Here is a 24,028-nt window from a genome sequence, read left to right on the forward strand (position 1 = left end):
ATAGTATCCACTTTCCCTACCTCTACCTGCTGACTATGCTGCACAGTCACTCCAGCAGCATAAAACGGTGGCAATACTTCCTTCACTGAAGCCGGCGATCTCCTTAAGCAGCTAATTGATGCTCCATATAACCCTGTGTCAGTTGGTATGGGTGGATGGTTTGGTGGCTTTCCTGCTGATAAAGTTGCACACTCCCTCCTGCATCTTGAGGTGGGAGCACTTCTTTCATTATAACCGGCAATGTCCTTAAGCCGCTACTTCATTTTCTGGATGCTCCGTATAGCGCTGTGTCATTCTTTGTGGGTGGGCAGGTCGGCCTCACGTGCCTAGTGGGAAATCCGCCACTGGGGGGGTGCAGAGACACAGGTGGAAAGGCTGGAAGAAGCACACATGGTGAAGGGGATCAGAGATACAGGTGGGAGGAGGTATAGATACAGATGGGAGAGGGCATATATAAAGGTGGAAAGGCTGGAAGAAGAAAACGTGGTAAAGGGGGCATAGATACAGGTGGGGAGGGAGTAGAGATACAGTTGGGGAGGAGGCAGAGATACAGGAGGAAAGGCTGGCAAAAGCACACATGGTGAAGGGGACAGAGATATAGGTGGGGAGGAGGCACAGATATGGGTGTGGTGGGGGCAGAGACACGGGTGGGAAGGGGGCACAGATATGGGTAGGGAGGAGGCACAGATATTGGTGGGGAGGGGGCAGAGATAGAGGTGGGAAGGGGGCAGAGATACAGGTGAAAAGGCTGGAAGATGCACGCATTTTGAAGGGGGCATAGATACAGGAGGAAAGGCTGACAGAAGTACACATGGTGAAGGGGACAGAGATATAGGTGGGGAGGAGGCACAGATACAGGTGTGGAGGGGTCAGAGACACAGGTGGGGAGGGGGCACAGATATGGGTAGGGAGGAGGCACAGATATGGGTGGGGAGAGGGCACAGATATGGGTAAGCAGGAGGCACAGATATGGGTAGGGAGGAGGCACAGATATGGGTGGGGAGAGGGCACAGATATGGGTAAGCAGGAGGCACAGATATGGGTAGGGAGGAGGCTCAGATATGGGTGGGGAGGGGGCACAGATAGAGGTAGGGAGGGGGCAAAGGCACGGTGGCACCAATGGTAAAAGAAGCAGTGGCACAGGTGTGAAGGGGAAGAAACACAGGTGGGGAGGGGTAAAAGACACAGGTAATAAAAATGTGAAGTAGGACATATTCTAAGAGGCAGTAGCATGAACGATGCAGTCTGACAGAGGCAGCTGCAGCCATATCTGCTGTGCCTGGCCATTTAGGGGAAAACTTAACACATACTGCATAATCCTCACCAACTGGTCCAGTCACAGTGCTTCTATGATTGGTACCCAGACAGGGAGCATCGGGCAGGGAGAAGAGCAGCAGAGAATAGGAGAGGAGCAGAAAAGGAGTCAGGGAGTGCATGGCTAAAGATGTGACCCCCCCCCCCCCCCCCCAGCGGCATCCCAACTGGCCACCAGATCTTAAGCTCCTGCTGCCCATACAGCTCCTAGAGAAACAGTGCACTGTAAAAGTACTAATAGAAAGTGGGCGGAGCTTCAGATGGGTCCAGGAGACGGGGATTCAACTGGAAGGCTGGGCTTCTGACAGCTCTGGGAGGCGGAGCTTCGGACAGCTCTGGAAGGCGGAGCTACGGTTCTGGGAGGCGGAGCTACGGACGGCTCTGGGTGGCGGAGCTGCGGACAGCTCTGGGAGGCTGAGCTACGGTTCTGGGAGGCGGCGCTACGGACGGCTGTGGGCGATGGAGCTTCGGATCGCTCTGGGAGGCTGAGCTATGGACGACTCTGGGAGGCGGAGCTATGGACGGCTCTGGGAGGCGGAGCTTCTGACATCACGGGGATGGAGCGTCTGGAAGGTGATTGAGGTGGTTCTTTGGTCGGGACAAGGGGCGGTGCTTCTGGCATAGAAGGGGCTTCTGTGGGCCGGGACAGTGTTTGTTATTTTGGATGGCCGGGAGGGAGTGAGCTGCTGGTGGTGACAGGAATTTTTTTTCCTGTCAACATTGGCTGGACTGCAAGTGATCTGTGGGCCTATTTTCAATGGGGGGCCTGGAGCTGCAGCTCCATCCGCCCCATTGTTAATCCGGCCCTGCCTGCTGGCAACAGGCTCACTGCAGCGAGGGACTAAGGGGAGAAGAAGCGAACCTACCTGCTTGCAGCTAGCTTGGGCTTCTTAGGCTACTGGACACCATTAGCTCCAGAGGGATCGACCGCATGGAACTGGCCTTGGTGTTCGGTCCCGGAGCCGCGCCGCCGTCCCCCTTACAGAGCCAGAAGCAAGAAGAGGTCCGGAAAATCGGCGGCAGAAGACATCAGTCTTCACCAAGGTAGCGCACAGCACTGCAGCTGTGCGCCATTGCTCCTCATGCACACTTCACACTCCGGTCACTGAGGGTGCAGGGCGCTGGGGGGGGGGGGGCGCCCTGAGCAGCAATAAAAACACCTTGGCTGGCATATATATCACAATATATAGCCCCAGAGGCTATATATGTGATAAATACCCCTGCCAGAATCCATAAAAAAGCGGGAGAAAAGTCAGTGAAAAAGGGGCGGAGCTATCTCTCTCAGCACACTGGCGCCATTTTCTCTTCACAGTGCAACTGGAAGACAGCTCCCCAGGCTCTCCCCTGTAGTTTTCAGGCTCAAAGGGTTAAAAAGAGAGGGGGGGCACTAAATTTAGGCGCAATATTGTATATACAAGCAGCTATTGGGAAAAATTCACTGAATATAGTGTTAATCCCTAAATTATATAGCGCTCTGGTGTGTGCTGGCATACTCTCTGTCTCCCCAAAGGGCTGTGTGGGGTCCTGTCCTCAGTCAGAGCATTCCCTGTGTGTGTGCGGTGTGTCGGTACGGCTGTGTCGACATGTTTGATGAGGAGGCTTATGTGATGGCAGAGCAGATGCCGATAAATGTGATGTCGCCCCCTGTGGGGCCGACACCAGAGTGGATGGATAGGTGGAAGGTAAAAACCGACAGTGTCAACTCCTTACATAAAAGGCTGGATGACGTAACAGCTATGGGACAGCCGGCTTCTCAGCCCGCGCCTGCCCAGGCGTCTCAAAGGCCATCAGGGGCTCAAAAACGCCCACTCCCTCAGATGGCAGACACAGATGTCGACACGGAGTCTGACTCCAGTGTCGACGAGGTTGAGACATATACACAATCCACTAGGAACATCCGTTACATGATCCCGCCAATAAAAAATGTGTTACACATTTCTGACATTAACCCAAGTACCACTAAAAATGGGTTTTATGTTTGGGGAGAAAAAGCAGGCAGTGTTTTGTTCCCCCATCAAATGAGTGAATGAAGTGTGAAAAAGCGTGGGTAATTTCTAAAAAGTTACTGATGGCGTACCCTTTCCCGCAGAGGATAAGTTACGCTGGGAGATATCCCCTAGGGTGGATAAGGCGCTCACACGTTTGTCAAAAAAGGTGGCACTGCCGTCTTAGGATACGGACACTTTGAAGGTACCTGCTGATAAAAAGCAGGAGGCTATCCTGAAGTCTGTATTTACACACTCAGGTACTAGACTGAGACCTGCAGATAGTGCTGCTGCAGCGTGGTCTGTAACCCTGTCAAACAGGGATACTATTTTGCAAACATAAGACGTCATCTTTTCTCTGACGTCCTAGTGGATGCTGGGGACTCCGTCAGGACCATGGGGATTAGCGGCTCCGCAGGAGACAGGGCACAAAAATAAAGCTTTAGGATCAGGTGGTGTGCACTGGCTCCTCCCCCTATGACCCTCCTCCAAGCCTCAGTTAGGTTTTTGTGCCCGTCCGAGCAGGGTGCAATCTAGGTGGCTCTCCTAAAGAGCTGCTTAGAAAAAGTTTTTAGGTTTTTTATTTTACAATGAGTCCTGCTGGCAACAGGCTCACTGCAACGAGGGACTTAGGGGAGAAGAAGTGAACTCACCTGCGTGCAGGATGGATTGGCTTCTTAGGCTACTGGACACCATTAGCTCCAGAGGGATCGAACACAGGCCCAGCCATGGAGTCCGGTCCCGGAGCCGCGCCGCCGACCCCCTTGCAGATGCCGAAAAGTGAAGAGGTCCAGAAACCGGCGGCAGAAGACTTTTCAGTCTTCATGAGGTAGCGCACAGCACTGCAGCTGTGCGCCATTGTTGTCACACACTTCACACCAACGGTCACGGAGGGTGCAGGGCGCTGCAGGGGGCGCCCTGGGCAGCAATGAGAATACCTTGTTCTGGCTAAAAAATACATCACATATAGCCCCTGGGGCTATATGGATGTATTTAACCCCTGCCAGGTCTCACAAACTCCGGAGAAGAGTCCGCCGAAATAGGGGGCGGGGCCTATCTCCTCAGCACACAGCGCCATTTTCCTGCTCAGCTCCGCTGCGAGGAAGGCTCCCAGGACTCTCCCCTGCACTGCACTACAGAAACAGGGTAAAACAGAGAGGGGGGGGCACTTTTGGGGCGTTTTTTGATATATATTAAGCTGCTATAAGGGAGACAACACTTCTATAGGGTTGTTCCTATATATTTATAGCGCTTGGGTGTGTGCTGGCAAACTCTCCCTCTGTCTCCCCAAAGGGCTAGTGGGGTCCTATCTTCGATAAGAGCATTCCCTGTGTGTCTGCTGTGTGTCGGTACGTGTGTGTCGACATGTATGAGGACGATGTTGGTGTGGAGGCGGAGCAATTGCCGGTAATGGTGATGTCACCCCCTAGGGAGTCGACACCGGAATGGATGGCTTTGTTTATGGAATTACGTGATAATGTCAGCACATTACAAAAATCAGTTGACGACATGAGACGGCCGGCAAACCAGTTAGTACCTGTACAGGCGTCTCAGACACCGTCAGGGGCTGTAAAACGCCCTTTACCTCAGTCGGTCGACACAGACCCAGACACGGACACCGAATCTAGTGTCGACGGTGAAGAAACAAACGTATTTTCCAGTAGGGCCACACGTTATATGATCACGGCAATGAAGGAGGCTTTGCATATCTCTGATACTGCATGTACCACAAAAAGGGGTATTATGTGGGGTCTGAAAAAACTACCTGTAGTTTTTCCTGAATCAGACGAATTGAATGAAGTGTGTGATGAAGCGTGGGTTAACCCCGATAGAAAACTGCTAATTTCAAAGAAGTTATTGGCATTATATCCTTTCTTGCCAGAGGTTAGGGCGCGCTGGGAAACACCCCCTAGGGTGGATAAGGCGCTCAAAACAAGTGGCGTTACCGTCTCCTGAAACGGCCGCCCTCAAGGATCCAGCGGATAGGAGGCTGGAAACTACCCTGAAAAGTATATACACTCATACTGGTGTTATACTGCGACCAGCCATCGCCTCTGCATGGATGTGCAGTGCTGGGGTGGTTTGGTCGGATTCCCTGACTGAAAATATTGATACCCTAGATAGGGACAGTATTTTATTGACTTTAGAGCAATTAAAGGATGCTTTTCTTTATATGCGAGATGCTCAGAGGGATATTTGCACTCTGGCATCGAGAGTAAGTGCGATGTCCATATCTGCCAGAAGAAGTTTATGGACGCGACAATGGTCAGGTGATGCGGATTCCAAACGGCATATGGAAGTATTGCCGTATAAGGGGGAGGAATTATTTGGGGTCGGTCTATCGGATTTGGTGGCCACGGCAACAGCCGGGAAATCCACCTTTTTACCTCAGGTCCCCTCCCAACAGAAAAAGACACCGTCTTTTCAGCCGCAGTCCTTTCGTTCCTATAGGAACAAGCGGGCGAAAGGACAGTCATATTTGCCCCGAGGCAAAGGAAAGGGTAAGAGAGTGCACCAAGCAGCTTCTTCCCAGGAGCAGAAGCCCCCCCCCGGCTTCTGCAAAGCCCTCAGCATGACGTTGGGGCTTTACAAGCGGACTCAGGGGCAGTGGGGGGTCGACTCAAGAATTTCAGCGCACAGTGGGCTCACTCACAGGTGGACCCCTGGATCCTGCAGATAGTATCTCAGGGTTACAGGTTGGAATTCGAGAAGTCTCCCCCTCGCCGGTTCCTAAAGTCTGCTCTGCCAACGTCTCCCTCAGACAGGGCGACGGTATTGGAAGCCATTCACAAGCTGTATTCTCAGCAGGTGATAGTCAAGGTACCCCTCCTACAACAGGGAAAGGGGTATTATTCCACACTATTTGTGGTACCGAAGCCGGACGGCTCGGTAAGACCTATTCTAAATCTGAAATCTTTGAACCTGTACATACAAAAATTCAAGTTCAAGATGGAGTCACTCAGAGCAGTGATAGCGAATCTGGAAGAAGGGGACTTTATGGTGTCCCTGGACATCAAGGATGCTTACCTGCATGTCCCAATTTGCCCTTCACATCAAGGGTACCTCAGGTTCGTGGTGCAAAACTGTCATTATCAGTTTCAGACGCTGCCGTTTGGATTGTCCACGGCACCTCGGGTCTTTACCAAGGTAATGGCCGAAATGATGTTTCTTCTGCGAAGAAAAGGCGTATTAATTATCCCTTACTTGGACGATCTCCTGATAAGGGCAAGATCCAGGGAACAGCTGGGGGACGTAGTAGCACTAACCCAAGTAGTGCTGCAACAGCACGGGTGGATTCTGAATTTTCCAAAATCTCAATTGACCCCGACGACACGTCTGCTGTTCCTGGGAATGATTCTGGACACGGTTCAGAAAAAGGTGTTTCTTCCGGAGGAGAAAGCCAGGGAGTTATCCGAACTTGTCAGGAACCTCCTAAAACCAGGGAAAGTGTCTGTGCATCAATGCACAAGAGTCCTGGGAAAGATGGTGGCTTCTTACGAAGCGATTACATTCGGCAGATTCCACGCAAGAACTTTTCAGTGGGATCTGCTGGACAAATGGTCCGGATCGCATCTGCAGATGCATCAGCGGATAACCTTATCGCCACGGACAAGGGTGTCTCTTCTGTGGTGGTTGCAGAGTGCTCATCTGTTAGAGGGCCGCAGATTCGGCATACAGGACTGGGTCCTGGTGACCACGGATGCCAGTCTGAGAGGCTGGGGAGCGGTCACACAGGGAAGAAACTTCCAGGGAGTATGGTCAAGCCTGGAGATGTCTCTTCACATAAATATACTGGAGCTAAGAGCGATTTACAATGCTCTAAGCCTGGCAAAACCCCTGCTTCAGGGTCAGCCGGTGTTGATCCAGTCGGACAACATCACGGCAGTCGCCCACGTAAACAGACAGGGCGGCACAAGAAGCAGGAGAGCAATGGCAGAAGCTGCAAGGATTCTTCGCTGGGCGGAAGATCATGTGATAGCACTGTCAGCAGTGTTCATTCCGGGAGTGGACAACTGGGAAGCAGACTTCCTCAGCAGACACGATCTACACCCGGGAGAGTGGGGACTTCATCCAGAAGTTTTCCACATGATTGTGAACCGTTGGGAAAAACCAAAGGTGGACATGATGGCGTCTCGCCTCAACAAAAAACTGGACAGGTATTGCGCCAGGTCAAGAGACCCTCAGGCAATAGCTGTGGACGCTCTGGTAACACCGTGGGTGTTCCAGTCAGTGTATGTGTTTCCTCCTCTGCCTCTCATACCAAAAGTACTGAGAATTATACGGCAAAGGGGAGTAAGAACGATACTCGTGGCTCCGGATTGGCTAAGAAGAACTTGGTACCCGGAACTTCAGGAGATGCTCACGGAAGATCCGTGGCCTCTACCTCTAAGACGGGACCTGCTTCAGCAGGGACCGTGTCTATTCCAAGACTTACCGCGGCTGCGTTTGACGGCATGGCGGTTGAATGCCGAATTCTAAGGGAAAAAGGCATTCCGGAAGAGGTCATTCCTACACTGGTAAAAGCCAGGAAGGAGGTGACTGCACAACATTATCACCGCATTTGGAGAAAATATGTTGCGTGGTGTGAGGCCAGGAAGGCCCCCACGGAGGAATTTCAATTGGGTCGATTCCTACATTTCCTGCAAACAGGATTGTCTTTGGGCCTCAAATTGGGGTCCATTAAGGTTCAAATTTCGGCCCTGTCGATTTTCTTCCAGAAAGAATTGGCTTCAGTTCCTGAAGTCCAGACTTTTGTAAAAGGAGTACTACATATACAGCCCCCGGTTGTGCCCCCAGTGGCTCCCTGGGACCTTAATGTAGTTTTGGATTTTCTCAAATCCCATTGGTTTGAGCCACTCAAATCGGTGGATTTGAAATATCTTACATGGAAAGTAACCATGCTACTGGCCCTGGCTTCAGCCAGGAGAGTGTCAGAATTGGCGGCTTTATCGTGTAAAAGCCCATATCTGATTTTCCATTCGGACAGGGCAGAACTGCGGACGCGTCCTCATTTTCTGCCTAAGTTGGTGTCAGCGTTTCACCTGAACCAGCCTATTGTGGTGCCTGCGGCTACTAGCGATTTGGAGGATTCCAAGTTGCTGGACGTTGTCAGGGCATTGAAAATATATATTTCAAGGACGGCTGGAGTCAGAAAATCTGACTCGCTGTTTATACTGTATGCACCCAACAAGCTGGGTGCTCCTGCTTCTAAGCAGACGATTGCTCGTTGGATTTGTAGTACAATTCAGCTTGCACATTCTGTGGCAGGCCTGCCACAGCCTAAATCTGTCAAGGCCCATTCCACAAGGAAGGTGGGCTCATCCTGGGCGGCTGCCCGAGGGGTCTCGGCATTACAACTCTGTCGAGCAGCTATGTGGTCGAGGGAGAACACGTTTGTAAAATTCTACAAATTTGATACCCTGGCTAAAGAGGACCTGGAGTTCTCTCATTCGGTGCTGCAGAGTCATCCGCACTCTCCCGCCCGTTTGGGAGCTTTGGTATAATCCCCATGGTCCTGACGGAGTCCCCAGCATCCACTAGGACGTCAGAGAAAATAAGATTTTACTTACCGATAAATCTATTTCTCGTAGTCCGTAGTGGATGCTGGGCGCCCATCCCAAGTGCGGATTGTCTGCAATACTTGTACATAGTTATTGTTACAAAAAAATCGGGTTGTTATTGTTGTGAGCCGTCTGTTCAGAGGCTCCTACGTTTGTCATACTGTTAACTGGGTTCATATATCACAAGTTGTACGGTGTGATTGGTGTGGCTGGTTTGAGTCTTACCCGGGATTCAAAATCCTTCCTTATTGTGTACGCTCGTCCGGGCACAGTATCCTAACTGAGGCTTGGAGGAGGGTCATAGGGGGAGGAGCCAGTGCACACCACCTGATCCTAAAGCTTTATTTTTGTGCCCTGTCTCCTGCGGAGCCGCTAATCCCCATGGTCCTGACGGAGTCCCCAGCATCCACTACGGACTACGAGAAATAGATTTATCGGTAAGTAAAATCTTATTATATATGAGGGATGCACAGAGGGATATTTTGCCGGCTGGCATCCAGAATTAATGCAATGTCCATTTGGTCAGGAGGTTATTAGAGACCCGACACTGGACAGGTGATGCTGACTTTAAAAGGCACATAGAGCATTATAAGGGTGAGGAATTGTTTGGGGATGGTCTCTGGGACCTCGTATCCACAGCAACAGCTGGGAAGAAAAAATTTTTACCTCAGGTTTCCTCACAGCCTCAGAAAGCACTGTATTATCAGGTACAGTCCTTTCGGCTTCAGAAATGCAAGCGTGTAAAACGAGGGAAGAGGAAAAAAGCTGCACCAGTCAGCCAGTTCCCAGAATCAAAATTCTTCCCCCGCTTCCTCTGAGTCCACCGCATGACGGGGGGGCTCCACAGGCGTAGCCAGGTACGGTGGGGGGCCGCCTCAAAAATTTCAGCGATCAGTGGGCTCGCTCACAGGTGGATCCCTAGATCCTTCAAGTAGTATTTCAGGGGTACAAGCTGGAATTCGAGGCGTCTCCCCCCGCCGTTTCCTCAAATCTGCCTTGCCGACAACTCCCTCAGGCAGGGAGACTGTGCTAGAGGCAATTCACAAGCTGTTTTCCCAGCAGGTGATAGTCAAGGTGCCCCTACTTCAACAAGGACGGGGTTACTATTCCACACTGTTTGTGGTACCGAAACCGGACGGTTCGGTGAGACCCATTTTATATTTGAAATCCTTGAACACATACATAAAAAAATTCAAGTTCAAGATGGAATCGATCAGGGCGATTATTGCAAGCCTGGAGGAAGGGGATTACACGGTATCCCTGGACATCAAGGAGGCTTACCTACATGTCCCCATTTACCATCCTCACCAGGAGTACCTCAGATTTGTGGTACAGGATTGCCATTACCAATTCCAAACACTGCCGTTTGGACTGTCCACGGCACCTAGGGTCTTTACCAAGGTAATGGCAGAAATGATTATACTCCTTCGAGAAAGGAAGTTTTAATTATCCCGTACTTGGACGATCTCCTTATAAAGGCGAGGTCCAAGGAGCAGTTGTTGGTCGGAGTAGCACTATCTCGGGAAGTGCTAAAACAGCACGGATGGATTCTATACATTCCAAAGTCACAGCTGGTTCCTACCACACGCCTACTGTTCCTGGGGATGGTTCTGGACACAGAACAGAAAAAAGTGTTTCTCCCGCAGGAGAAAGCCAAGGAGCTGTCATCTCTAGTCAGAGACCTCCTGAAACCAAAACAGGTATCGGTGCATCACTGCACACGAGTCCTGGGAAAAATGGTAGCTTCTTACGAAGCAAAATTCCATTCGGCAGGTTCCATGCAAGAACCTTGCAGTGGGACCTCTTGGACAAGTGGTCGGGATCGCATCTTCAGATGCATCGGCTGATAACCCTGTCTCCAAGGACCAGGGTATCTCTACTGTGATGGCTGCAGAGTGCTCATCTTCAAGAGGGCCGCAGATTCGGCATACAGGACTGGGTCCTGGTAACCACGGATGCCAGCCTTCGAGGCTGGGGGGCAGTCACACAGGGAAGAAATTTCCAAGGACTTTGGTCAAGTCAGGAGTCGTCCCTACACATAAATATTCTGGAACTGAGGGCCATTTACAATGCCCTAAGTCTGGCAAGGCCTCTGCTTCAAAACCAGCCGGTACTGATCCAATCAGACAACATCACGGCAGTCGCCCATGTAAACCGACAGGGCGGCACAAGAAGCAGGATGGCGATGGCAGAAGCCACAAGGATTCTCCGATGGGCGGAAAATCACGTCTTAGCACTGTCAGCAGTGTTCATTCCGGGAGTGGACAACTGGGAAGCAGACTTCCTCAGCGGACACGACCTACACCCGGGAGAGTGGGGACTTCATCCAGAAGTCTTCCAACTGTTGGTAAACCGTTGGGAAAGGCCACAGGTGGACATGATGGCGTCCCGCCTAAACAAAAAACTAGAGATATTGCGCCAGGTCAAGGGACCCTCAGGCGATAGCTGTGGACGCTCTAGTGACACCGTGGGTGTACCAGTCAGTTTATGTGTTCCCTCCTCTGCCTCTCATACCAAGGGTACTGAGAATAATAAGAAAACGAGGAGTAAGAACAATACTCGTGGTTCCGGATTGGTCAAGACGAGCGTGGTACCCGGAACTTCAAGAGATGATCTCAGAGGACCCATGGCCTCTGCCGCTCAGACAGGACCTGCTGCAGCAGGGGCCCTGTCTGTTCCAAGACTTACCGAGGCTGCGTTTGACGGCATGGCGGTTGAACGCCGGATCCTGAAGGAAAAGGGCATTCCGGAGGAAGTCATTCCTACGCTGATTAAAGCCAGGAAAGATGTAACTGCAAAGCATTATCACCGCATATGGCGGATGTATGTTGCTTGGTGTGAGGCCAAAAAGGCCCCAGCAGAGGAATTTCAACTGGGTCGATTTCTGCATTTCCTACAAGCAGGAGTGACTATGGGCCTGAAATTAGGCTCCATTAAGGTACAGATCTCGGCTCTGTCGATTTTCTTCCAGAAAGAACTAGCTTCACTACCTGAAGTTCAGACGTTTGTTAAGGGAGTGCTGCATATTCAGCCCCCTTTTGTGCCTCCAGTGGCACCTTGGGATCTCAATGTGGTGTTGAGTTTCTTAAAATCACATTGGTTTGAGCCACTTAAAACCGTGGATCTAAAATATCTCACGTGGAAAGTGGTCATGTTATTGGCCTTGGCTTCAGCCAGGCGTGTGTCAGAATTGGCGGCTTTGTCATGTAAAAGCCCTTATCTGATTTTCCATATGGATAGGGCAGAATTGAGGACTCGTCCCCAGTTTCTCCCTAAGGTGGTATCAGCTTTTCACTTGAACCAACCTGTTGTGGTGCCTGCGGCTACTAGGGACTTGGAGGATTCCAAGTTGCTGGACGTAGTCAGGGCCTTGAAAATTTATGTTTCCAGGACGGCTAGAGTCAGGAAAACTGACTCGCTATTTATCCTGTATGCACCCAACAAGCTGGGTGCTCCTGCTTCTAAGCAGACTATTGCTCGCTGGATTTGTAGCACAATTCAGCTGGCGCATTCTGCGGCTGGACTGCCGCATCCTAAATCAGTAAAAGCCCATTCCACAAGGAAGGTGGGCTCATCTTGGGCGGCTGCCCGAGGGGTCTCGGCTTTACAACTTTGCCGAGCTGCTACTTGGTCAGGGGCAAACACGTTTGCAAAATTCTACAAATTTGATACCCTGGCTGAGGAGGACCTGGAGTTCTCTCATTCGGTGCTGCAGAGTCATCCGCACTCTCCCGCCCGTTTGGGAGCTTTGGTATAATCCCCATGGTCCTTTCGGAGTTCCCAGCATCCACTAGGACGTCAGAGAAAATAAGATTTTACTCACCGGTAAATCTATTTCTCGTAGTCCGTACTGGATGCTGGGCGCCCGTCCCAAGTGCGGATTGTCTGCAATACTTGTACATAGTTATTGTTAACTAAAGGGTTATTGTTGAGCCATCTGTTGAGAGGCTCAGTTGTTTTCATACTGTTAAACTGGGTATGGTATCACGAGTTATACGGTGTGATTGGTGTGGCTGGTAAGAGTCTTACCCGGGATTCAAAATCCTTCCTTATTATGTCAGCTCGTCCGGGCACAGTGTCCTAACTGAGGCTTGGAGGAGGGTCATAGTGGGAGGAGCCAGTGCACACCAGGTGACCTAAAAGCTTTCTTTAGTTGTGCCCAGTCTCCTGCGGAGCCGCTATTCCCCATGGTCCTTTCGGAGTTCCCAGCATCCACTACGGACTACGAGAAATAGATTTACCGGTGAGTAAAATCTTATTATTATTATTATTATCCTTTATTTATATGGCGCCACAAGGGTTCCGCAGCGCCCAATTACAGAGTACATAAACAAATAATCAAACAGGAAAACAGCAACTTACAGTTGATGACAGTATAGGACAAGTACAGGGTAAATAAACATAGTTACATCAGCAGATGACACTGGAATAAGAATCAGGTGGCAGAAGACTGATGGATTTGGTGCAGTTGAAGATTATTAAAGTAAGAAAGGATAAGCACATGAGGGAAGAGGGCCCTGCTCGTGAGAGCTTACATTCTAAAGCAAGCAATGTGTCCTAGGGCTAAGTACTCTAAGCAGGGAGCTGGCAGGTGACATCATCAGTGGAGGTAGCTGGAGGCCGGTGCAACGCTAACATGTTACACTGCGGGACAAAGATACCCCAGGGCACACACCGGATGCCATAGTACTACCGCGACCCATACCTGCGGGCCACACATCAATAACATGCAAACCTCAGCCACCAAGAGACCGCCATCACCTGGACAGCAGCCTTTGTCATCTTTATCCTCTTATTCACGTACACCAACCTGCGATGCTCCAGTGGCAGTCTATAGATAATTATATTGTTGCATACGAGGCATCAGCAGTGGTGTTGAGGTGAACATTGTTTCTATATTAATGTTTGTTTAATAGTAAACTTATTTTTTATATTGATACATATCTAAGGTTAGTTTGTGTTTTACATTAATCATATATTGACAGAATTTATATTGGTTGTTTTATCTAATTACATGGCCCAGTACAATCTCTCATTAATTATGTTAATGTAGCGCAAGTCTCATATGCTGTCTGTATGAACACTGAATGGAGGCATTTCTAACCAGCAATCAGCCAACTACAATGCAGCAAGAGACCATGGGCCGAGTTTGGCGGCCGTGCGGCTGCTGAACTCCGTCGTCATTACATCCGGTACCTAGGCAAAATAAAAAGCCATAAAGAAAGCTGTTGGTAAGTAGCCTGATACTGGGCATTACTGTTACTGCTATTACTATTTATAGTAACATAACTATATGCCATTAATTATCATTGCAAAACATTACTGTACTGCATGAATATTGTTAAAGGATGTACCAATGTAAGTGGTTATCACATTACCACATGAGAGCAACCATATGTACATTGAGTCTAGTTCAGACCCTACTAGACTTTTACACATCTGTGCATGCGCGTACGCCGGTATGCCCACGTGCAAGGTCCTAAACTGCCTTCTCTTCAGAACATAGTTTAAGACCTCGAGGTGGGAGGGAATGGGTGTCAACGTCTGCATTTTGTGGGCATCTACGCTCCGTATAAGGGGCACGGTCCGGACAATGGAGGCGTGTCCGGACCTTTGCTGGGGCCGGTAACGGAGACTGCGTGATGTCACACGTAGCCACTGCGACCCTTAACATGGCGGGTAGCCATCTGCCTTCGCAGATAGAAGGCCACTCGAAACATGTGGAAGCATTGTCGCCGTGCAATGCTCTCGCATGTCTGCAGGGGAGCTGGATCTGGCATGCTTAGCGTACTTTCCCTCTGCTGGGCCCCCCCCCCCCCCCCCCCCGCATGTCAAATAATTTGATCGTAGCCATCTGACATGCGCTGGCGCACTGCGGCGCCGGTACATGCGCAGTTCTGACCCGATCGCAGCGCTGCGATAAACTGCAGCATGCGATCAGGTCAGAATGACCCCCATGATGCCTCCGTTAGTGTAATTGTGGTGGACATTCACTCTGACGTTTTTTAAAGGGGCAATCATTTACAAGGCCGAGGGAGAGATTTACTAAGCAGTGATAAGAGCAGAGAAGTGAGCTAGTGGAGAAGCTGTCCATGGCAACCAATCAGCACTGAAGTAACATCTATAATTTGCATACTATAAAATGATGCAGAGCTGCTGATTGGTTGATGGGGCCACTTCTCCACTGGCTCATTTCTCCGCTCTTATCAGTGCTTAGTAAATGTCCCCCTAAATCATGCCTTGTAAATTATTGCTTGTTAAAAAAAAAAGTCTGAGGTCGGCTGGCATCCTACATGGCTGCAGGTCTCTGACTTCATTACATCCCAGCCAGTATGTCTGGTGGTTCAAGTGATGTTCCCGATGTACTGTAGATCTGATGCTGCATCTTTAGACGTGGGCGGTAGATCCGAGAAGCCAGCAGTGTGGGCTTTTTTTATAAAACGCGGCTCCTGCAGCATTAGCATTTGTTCTCAGATCCCCTGCAACTGAACATATAGCAACGACCCCTCCTGGGTCCATCTCTGAATCAGGCTGTGTGTTCTAAGCAAGTCAGAGAATGTGGGTACACTCGGGTACGATGTACCCTTAAGAATTTTGCAGCCAAACTTTCCTGCACATATTTGTTTACTGTACCCACAAACTTTGCACCTTTCATTAAGCTCTGAGAGATGGGATTGGTCACACTATAAGAAGTAATTCTGTGATACAGCTTCAGCATGTTAAGCAGTGGACTTTAGAGGCATACTTATCACAATTTCACCCCAATCTGCAATGTGATAATTACGTCATCGTAGCCCCATTCTCCCCACTGCAGTGCCTGTTACAACAGGGGGGGTGGCAGATATAACATGTGCAGAAAGAATTAGATTTGGGTGGGTTATTTTATTTCTGTGCTGGGTAAATACTGGCTGCTATATTTTTACACTGCAAATTAGATTGCAGATTGAACACACCCCACCCAAATCTAACTCTCTCTGCACATGTTATATCTGCCTCCCCTGCAGTGCACATGGTTTTGCCCAATTGCTAACAGAATTCCTGCTGCGTTCAACTTGGAATTACCCCCCATAAACTTTCATATGAGCTAGTGCTTGGAAACAAGTTATCAGGTATTGCACTGTGCTCAGCCAATGTTTGTACAGCGTATATCCTGTTCCCTGTACTGCAAGGTGACAGCAGCAAGGCAGAAGTGACCTTTGGACAATCCCGGCTATTTTCCCATTGTAAATAAAGTGTATCTTGTTCGTGACGTCATATGTAGGATACAGCTCTCTTTTATCTTATTGGATGCAATTAACATTTTCCATTCTGATAACATTTGGTGTTTTGTTAGGCTGTCTCTGAACTATTGGCAATAATCTGAATACGGATCAATAAGAGAAGCAGTAGACCGGTTAACGCAATACGGCAACCCACATCTGCCCTAGAGATAATGGATAGCTGATTGTGTCATCCTTGATGGTTTTAAAGCTATTTTCATTTAGGATGTAGGGGATCAAGATTTACAGAAGCAAATGACTACTAAAGACAAGAGGTGCCTTCCATAGTGTGTTACAATAATAAAAATTAAATGGATTCATACCATTGGTGGCTGTGTCTACCAGATCACAGAAATAAATGTTCTATGTTCTTTCTGTGTTACGTGTGATGCTGTTATCACTCAGAGGACTCCTCTCAGCCATTGGGCAAGATACAACCTCCAAATAAAAAGAATAAAATAAGATGGCTTTGCTTGGTTAACTCATATGAAACCATAAGCAACAGGTGATTTGTGTAATGTTGTCTCATGTGATCCACAGCAAAGGACCATTTAATGATGTGCATTTCAGTTCCATTTACCTCAAATTTAAATCGAACTTCTGATAGTATAATAATGATTTTAGAAGTATTTATTATAAAATGGTAAAAAAATGCCCATACAAGGAATAAATAATTAAAGTGCTTATCAGAAGACACATCCACAAGTCATATTTCCTTTGCAAAACATACTCCACAATGGAAAATTCTCCTTTGAATAGTATCCAGTGGTAGGTTCTAGCAAGGAATGCATTTAATTTGATTCAGCAGCCTCACAGAGCATAACATTCACAACTTTTATTAAAAGACATTTGAAATATTTTGCTGTATTTCAAATAAATGGATTTTGGATGGCTCCTATTTGCTTCCAGAGCTTCTTTAGACAATGGGGGTAATTCAGAGTTGATCACAGCAGCAAATTTGTTAGCAGTTGGGCAAAACCATGTGCACTGCAGGGGGGGCAGATAAAACATTTGCAGAGAGAGTTAAGGCCAGTACTGACGAGGGAGATGTGTGCTGAGCGACCTTAACACAGACCGCTCAGCACACATCTCTTCCCCCGTCCAGCACAGCGCAATGTGCTGAGCAAGGGGGGGCAATGCCGGGGGGCCGCTCACTTCACACAGCGCTGAAGTGAGCGACCCGCTAGATTGTGCCTGCATGCAGCCTCAATCTAGCACCGGCGATAGCGATGTGCTTAGATTTTAAACACGGATCTCTCCGTGTGTACCCCCTTCAGATTTCGGTGGGTTATTTTGTTTCTGTACAGGGTAAATACTGTCTGCTTTATTTTTACACTGCAATTTAAATTTCAGTTTTAACACACACCACCCAAATCTAACTCTCTCTACACGCTATATCTGCCCCCCCCCCCTCTCTCCCCCACAGTGCACATGGTTTTGCCCAACTGCTAACAAATTTACTGTATATTTTTAAAGACTTTGTTTTGTTTTTACTTTTTTATTTAAGCAAAAACCACCAGTGACAAATTTAAAAAACATAGGCATATAAGTGAATCATAATTATCATCACACACACTAATAAGCAATATATAATAATAATAATAATAATAATGATGATAAAATTAAAAATTATTTTATTTATTTAGCACTTTTTCTCCAACAGGACTCAAGGCCTATACTAGTGCACTTCCATAGGTGCCCGTTACATAAATAAGGCATCATATTTTTTTTTTTAAGTGTACATAAACAGAAGGTACAATTCAAAGGGTAAGCCCAGAAGATTTCACTGTAGAAACTGAAAAGTATAGCCAGTTGCCCAAACGATCAACCCAGGACCCACCAAACATTTGTTATAAACCTAAAATAACACAATATAGGGTGTAAAATACAATACTAATGAATACCACAAAAAAATGAAAGTAAAAAACTGGAGGGGAAGGGGGGGTGGTATAATAAAAGGGGGAGACTTTGAAAGTTAGCAGAGACCAAGGAGAGGTGGCGACTGAAAAATATACCACGGTGACGATCTTCTGATAAGTGGCCATGGAGTTGTTTTGCAAGCATGTAATATATTCCACTGAGGTCACAAAATGAACCTGGGCCTGTGGGGCCACTAATGACGCTGCTGTTGGAGACGTCTTAGCTATCAAAGATTTGGTAGCATTACAAATATGGAACACTAGTTTGGACAGATATTTATCAATATGTGGGATACCTGTGAATTCATATTCCAAACTTCATACCAAAATGAGCTACTGGTAGGACAAATCACCAAGTGTGGAGAAATGTACCCACCTCTCCACATTGTCTTCGGGAGAAATTTGATGTTGCAGGGTACATCTTGTGCAGTTTAGACCTTGTAGCATGTTTTCTAAATAGCTACGCTGATGGAGGCCATAGCATTCCTGGACCTAATAGTTGTCCATCCCTCGTCATTATTGGGGGTTCATATGTCCAAATCCCATGCCATTTCATGAGGTTTACAATCGGGGAAAGGTGGACCTAGAATAGAGTGATATATAATGGATATATTGCCTTTGACACCTATAGAATAGACACAAAGGAGTTCGAATGAGGTTACATAGTTGCTGAATGGAACGGGAAGGAGAGTGTGATTGTACAAAACCAACAATTTGGAAATATTGAAAATGATAGGAGGAAGGATCAAAGTGGCAAGTTTGAAGGACTATAAATGAGGATGGTGTGAATTTACACTGCATGTGGCAGAATTTATCGGTTGGAATCCCCTGCCAAAGAGAGGCCATAGTGACATCAGACTATACATGTTTTACAACTAGGCACTCCTGTTCAAACTGCTATTCTATTTCTGTTTGAACATTTCAACTAAGGTCTTAAAGGCAAGGTTAAATCACATAATGGGGGGTTTACACTGGCTCAGTTAGGTCTATTCCCAACGGACAATGACAACCAGTGCTATTTTTCAGCAGGAACCAGCAGGAACTCAGTTCCTGAACCTTTCATTAAATATGACCTAAACAGGAACTGGGTTCCTGAACCTCTCCTGGGACAAAATGTATTTTCCATAAGATACATTTTATTGTAATGTCCATTTTGAGTCCCTTCTCTCTCTAAAAGCTATCATCTAGCTATAATTTTATTTACTAGCTCCACCCCCAGACATATCGTTACTGAACCTGTTTTCACAGAAAAATAGTACTGCTTACAACACACTTAAAGCCCAAGTTCTAATACCCTCTTTAATGTGCTTTATTTATCAATATCCAAAATGCTTTGGATCCCTCCACCACTGCCCAGCTCCTTCTGTCAGAGGTTGTGCATGCATGAAGCCACAGTCACGCATGCACAGTAGCACGGCTGAGTCATGCTCGGCTGTGCTAAGTTTCACTGCTACTAAATAAGTGATGAAAATGTATGATTTATGGGGACAGCTAATTATCAGATCAGCTGTTTGTGCACGACGGCACCATCCTGCAAATTAAAAACTTTATTATTGGGGGGCACCCAGACCCCAATAATTAGCATAATGAATAGGTCCCTAAAACTAAACTTGTTTCTACTCTTTGCAGGACTTCACAGGACTTCCATCTCTGTACAGTTGTTTGACTAATCAAATGCAGCTGTCATTGCTGATTTCATCTCTATTTTAGGTGCAGATGTACAGTACTAAGCCTTGAATAAAGATAAAGGGGCAGATGTATTAAACCTGGTGAATTGATAAAGAAGTGATACGTGGAAGGTGATGACGCACCAGCCAATCATTACAGGTTTGAAAAATGATAGTTAGGAGCTGATTCCACTTATCACTTCTTTAGCACTGCTTTATCACTTCTCCAGGCTTAAAACATCTGCCCCAAAGTTCCAGCCAATCAGCTCCTAACTGCCATGTTACAGTGTGTATTTGAACAATGACAGAAGCTGATAAGCTGGTACTTTTCTCTTTCCACTTTATCACTCTCCAGGGCTTAGCACATCTGTCCCATAGTGCTTAACCCACACAGTTCAACTGTTACTATACCAGACAGTTGTTCAAACTTAGGGAATTTGCTTACGCCATTAACCCAACAAGGAGGTGTGAGGAAAGTCTTCACCTGCACCACTGCTGTGCACTACCAAGGTCAACTGCTGGTTCCCACTCTTTCAATACTTACTTTAACTCATCCACATTCGCCTACATATCTCATCATTCTTCCAGTCACCTATTCATTTTACTTGCACTATTTCTTTTACTCACTTTAACCATACATCAAGAAGTTTAAGTGGGTCGGAACAGGCGGGACTGGGTTCTGTCACTTCTAACCGAAGACCATCCAGCCACTACAGAGCATCGTGTCCTGGGGCTGTGCATTTTAAAGCTGGCAGCGGCTGTCAGCCAAGCCCAGCTCACGGGCGGACTGGCTGCCAATTACAAAAAGGGGATGTTTTGGGGTTTTTAAACTGATGTGAGCCAATCACAGCTCGCAGACCACCAGCCAATGAGAAGCTGCCATTGGCTGGAGGTCCACGTTTGGTGACTGGCACCCAATCGGTGCCAGATTCAAAGAGCGGCCTCTTCTTTTAATTGTCAGCCGGTCCACAGGAATGGCTGGCGGCCACTGACAACTTTAAACTGCACTGCAGCCAGGAACCAGTCGATGCTTCCTGCTTCTCCTCCACCCCAATCCCAGTACAGACAGAGGTGTGTCTCAGGGGAATGACAGGAGCAGGGATTGAGATGTGGGAGTGAGGAGCAGGGTGTGAGATGGGGGAATGACACAAGTAGGGAATGAGATAGGGGAATGAGTGGTGCAGAGGTTGTGATGGGGGAGTGAGAGGAGCATGGGATGAGATGTGGGGTGAGACGCGCAGGGGGTGAGATAAGGTAGTTAGTGTCGCAGGTGTTGAGATGAGGGGTTGAGATGGGGGAGTGAGAGGAGCAGGGGTGAGATGGGGGAGTGAGAGAGACAAGGGGTGAGATGGGGAGGAAGACGAGCAGGGGGTGAGGCGGCGGAGTGAGAGAAGCAGGGGGTGAGATGTGGGAGTGAGAGAAGCAGGGTGTGAGATGGGGGAATGACACAAGCAGGGAATGAGATGGGGAATGAGGGGTGCAGGGGTTGTGATGAGGGAGTGAGAGGAGCAGGGGTTGAGATGAGGAGGTGAGATGGGGGAGTGAGAGGAGCAGAAGGTGAGATGGGGGAGTGAGAGGCTCAGGGGGTGAGATGGGGGGAGTGAGAGGTACAGGGGGTGAGATGTGGGAGTGAGGAGCAGGGTGTGAGATGGGGGGATGGCATGAGCAGGCAATGAGAGGTGCAGGGGTTGTGATGAGGAGTGAGAGGAGCATGGGGTGAGATGGGGGGTGAGACGCGCAGGGGGTGAGATGGGGTAGTTAGAGTCACGGGGGTTGAGATGAGGGGGTGAGATGGGGGAGTGAGAGGAGCAGGGGTGAGATGGGGGAGTGAGAGACACAGGGGGTGAGATGGGGGAAGGGAGAGGAGCAGGGGGTGAGACGGCGGAGTGAGAGGAGCAGGGGGTGAGACGGCGGAGTGAGAGGAGCAGGGGGTGAGATGTGGGAGTGAGAGAAGCAGGGTGTGAGATGGGGGAATGACACGAGCAAGGAATGAGATAGGGGAATAAGAGGCGCAGGGGTTGTGATGGAGGAGTGAGAGGAGATGGGGTTGAGATGAGGGGGTGAGATGTGGGAGTGAGAGGAGCAGAAGGTGAGATGGGGGTGTAAGAGGCACAGGGGGTGAGATGGGGGAGTGAGAGGCACAGGGGGTGAGATGGGGGAGTGAGAGGAGCAGGGGGTGAGATGTGGGAGTGAGAGGAGCAGAAGGTGAGATGGGGGTGTAAGAGGCACAGGGGGTAAGATGGGGGGAGTGAGAGGCACAGGGGGTGAGATGGGGGAGTGAGAGGAGCAGGTGGTGAGATGGCGGAATGAGAGGAGCAGGGGGTGAGACGGCGGTGTGAGAAGAGCAGGGGGTGAAACGGCGGAGTGAGAGGAGCAGGGGGTGAGATGGCGGAGTGAGAGGAGCAGGGGGTGAGACGGCTGTGTAAGAAGAGCAGGGGGTGAGAAGGCGGAGTGAGAGGAGCAGGGGGTGAGAAGGCGGAGTGAGAGGAGCAAGGGGTGAGAAGGCGGAGTAAGAGGAGCAGGTGGTGAGATGGGAGAGTGAGAGGAGCAGGTGGTGAGATGGGAGAGTGAGATGAGCAGGGGGTGAGATGGGGGAGTGAGAGGAGCAGGGGGTGAGATGGGAGAGTGAGATGAGCAGGGGGTGAGATGGGGGAGTGAGAGGAGCAGGGGGTGAGACGGGGGGTGAGACAGGGGAGTGAGAGGAGCAGGGGTGAGATGGGGGAGTGAGAGGAGCAGCGGGAGAGACAGGGGAGTGGGAGGAGCAGCGGGTGAGATGGCGAAGTGAGAGGAGCAGGGGGTGAGACGGGGGAGTGAGAGGCGCAGGGGGTGAGACAGGGGAGTGAGAGGAGCAGGGGGTGAGATGGGGGAGTGAGAGGAGCAGCGGGAGAGACGGGAGTGAGAGGAGCAGCGGGTGAGATGGCGGAGTGAGAGGAGCAGGGGGTGAGATGATGGAGTGAGAGGAGCAGGGGGTGATATGGCGTACTGAGAGGAGCAGAAGGTGAGATGGGGGTGTGAGAAGCACAGGGGGTGAGATGGGGGAGTGAGAGGCACAGGGGGTGAGATGTGGGAGTGAGAGGAGCAGGGTGTGAGATGGGGGAATGTCACGAGCAGGGAATGAGATATGGGAATGAGAGGTGCAGGGGTTGTGATGTGGGAGTGAGAGTAGCATGGGATGAGATGGGGGGTGAGACGCGCAGGGGGTGAGATGGGGTAGTTAGAGTCACGGGGGTTGAAATGAGGGGTGAGATGGGGGAGTGAGAGGAGCAAGGGTGAGATGTGGGAGTGAGAGAAGCAGGGTGTGAGATGGGGGAATGACACGAGAAGGGAATGAGATAGGGGAATAAGAGGTGCAGGGGTTGTGATGGAGGAGTGAGAGGAGCAGGGGTTGAGATGAGGGGGTGAGATGTGGGAGTGAGAGGAGCAGGGGGTGAGATGGGGGAGTGAGAGGAGCAGAAGGTGAGATGGGGGTATGAGAGAGGCACAGGGGGTGAGATCGGGGGAGTGAGAGGTACAGGGGGTGAGATGTGGGAGTGAGAGAAGCAGGGTGTGAGATGGGGGAATGACACGAGCAGGGAATGAGATATGGGAATGAGAGGTGCAGGGGTTGTGATGGGGGAGTGAGAGGAGCATGGGGTGAGATGGGGGGGTGAGATGGGGTAGTTAGAGTCATGGGGGTTGAGATGAGGGGGTGAGATGGGGGAGTGAGAGGAGCAGGGGTGAGATGGGGGAGTGAGAGACACAGCGATGCCTTTGCACTTCAAGAGTAGCTCCCGACCAGCGCAGCTTTAGCGTGCTGGCCAGGAGCTACTCCTCGCTCCCCGGCCCGCAGCGGCTGCGTGTGACGTCACGCAGCCGCTGCGGCCCACCCCCCCCCGATCGGTCCGGCCACACCTGCGTTGGCCGGACCGCGCCTAAGAAACAGCGGCCAAACGCCACCATTCCGCCCCCTCCCACCCAGCGACCGCCTCTGCCTGTCAATCAGGCAGAGGCGATCGCAGCCCTGCATCGGCCTTCGGCCGTCTGGCATGCGCCGGTGCACTACGGCGCCGGCGCATGCGCAGTAGAGACCCGTTCGCTCGGCTGCGAAAAACAGCAGCGAGCGAACGGGTCAGAATGACCCCCCAATGTGAATAAGATTGTGCTACTGTGAGGTGTTATTTTGAATTGGCGGTACTATTGTGTAGCCACACCCCTCATAGTGAGGCCACACATACTTTTTGTGATGCATGGCTTTGATGCATGGGTGGCGGGGCAGGTGAGTTCCCCCACCTCTCCAGGACCACTTTAAGCCCTGCATACATCTTTAATAACTCTTCTTGGGTT

At 49.6% G+C, this 24,028-nt stretch overlaps 1 long non-coding RNA gene across 1 annotated transcript; it reads left to right on the forward strand.

The window, feature by feature from the left end:
* Window positions 1-1,649: 1,649 nt before the first annotated feature.
* On the forward strand, window positions 1,650-16,581 carry LOC135057575 (uncharacterized). The gene is made up of 3 exons (XR_010244212.1): window positions 1,650-1,887; window positions 13,914-14,091; window positions 16,194-16,581. It is a non-coding gene; the product is annotated as an uncharacterized LOC135057575 (long non-coding RNA).
* Window positions 16,582-24,028: the final 7,447 nt, after the last annotated feature.

The sequence above is a fragment of the Pseudophryne corroboree genome, chromosome 3, assembly GCF_028390025.1.
Source record: "Pseudophryne corroboree isolate aPseCor3 chromosome 3, aPseCor3.hap2, whole genome shotgun sequence".
Classification (NCBI taxonomy): domain Eukaryota; kingdom Metazoa; phylum Chordata; class Amphibia; order Anura; family Myobatrachidae; genus Pseudophryne; species Pseudophryne corroboree.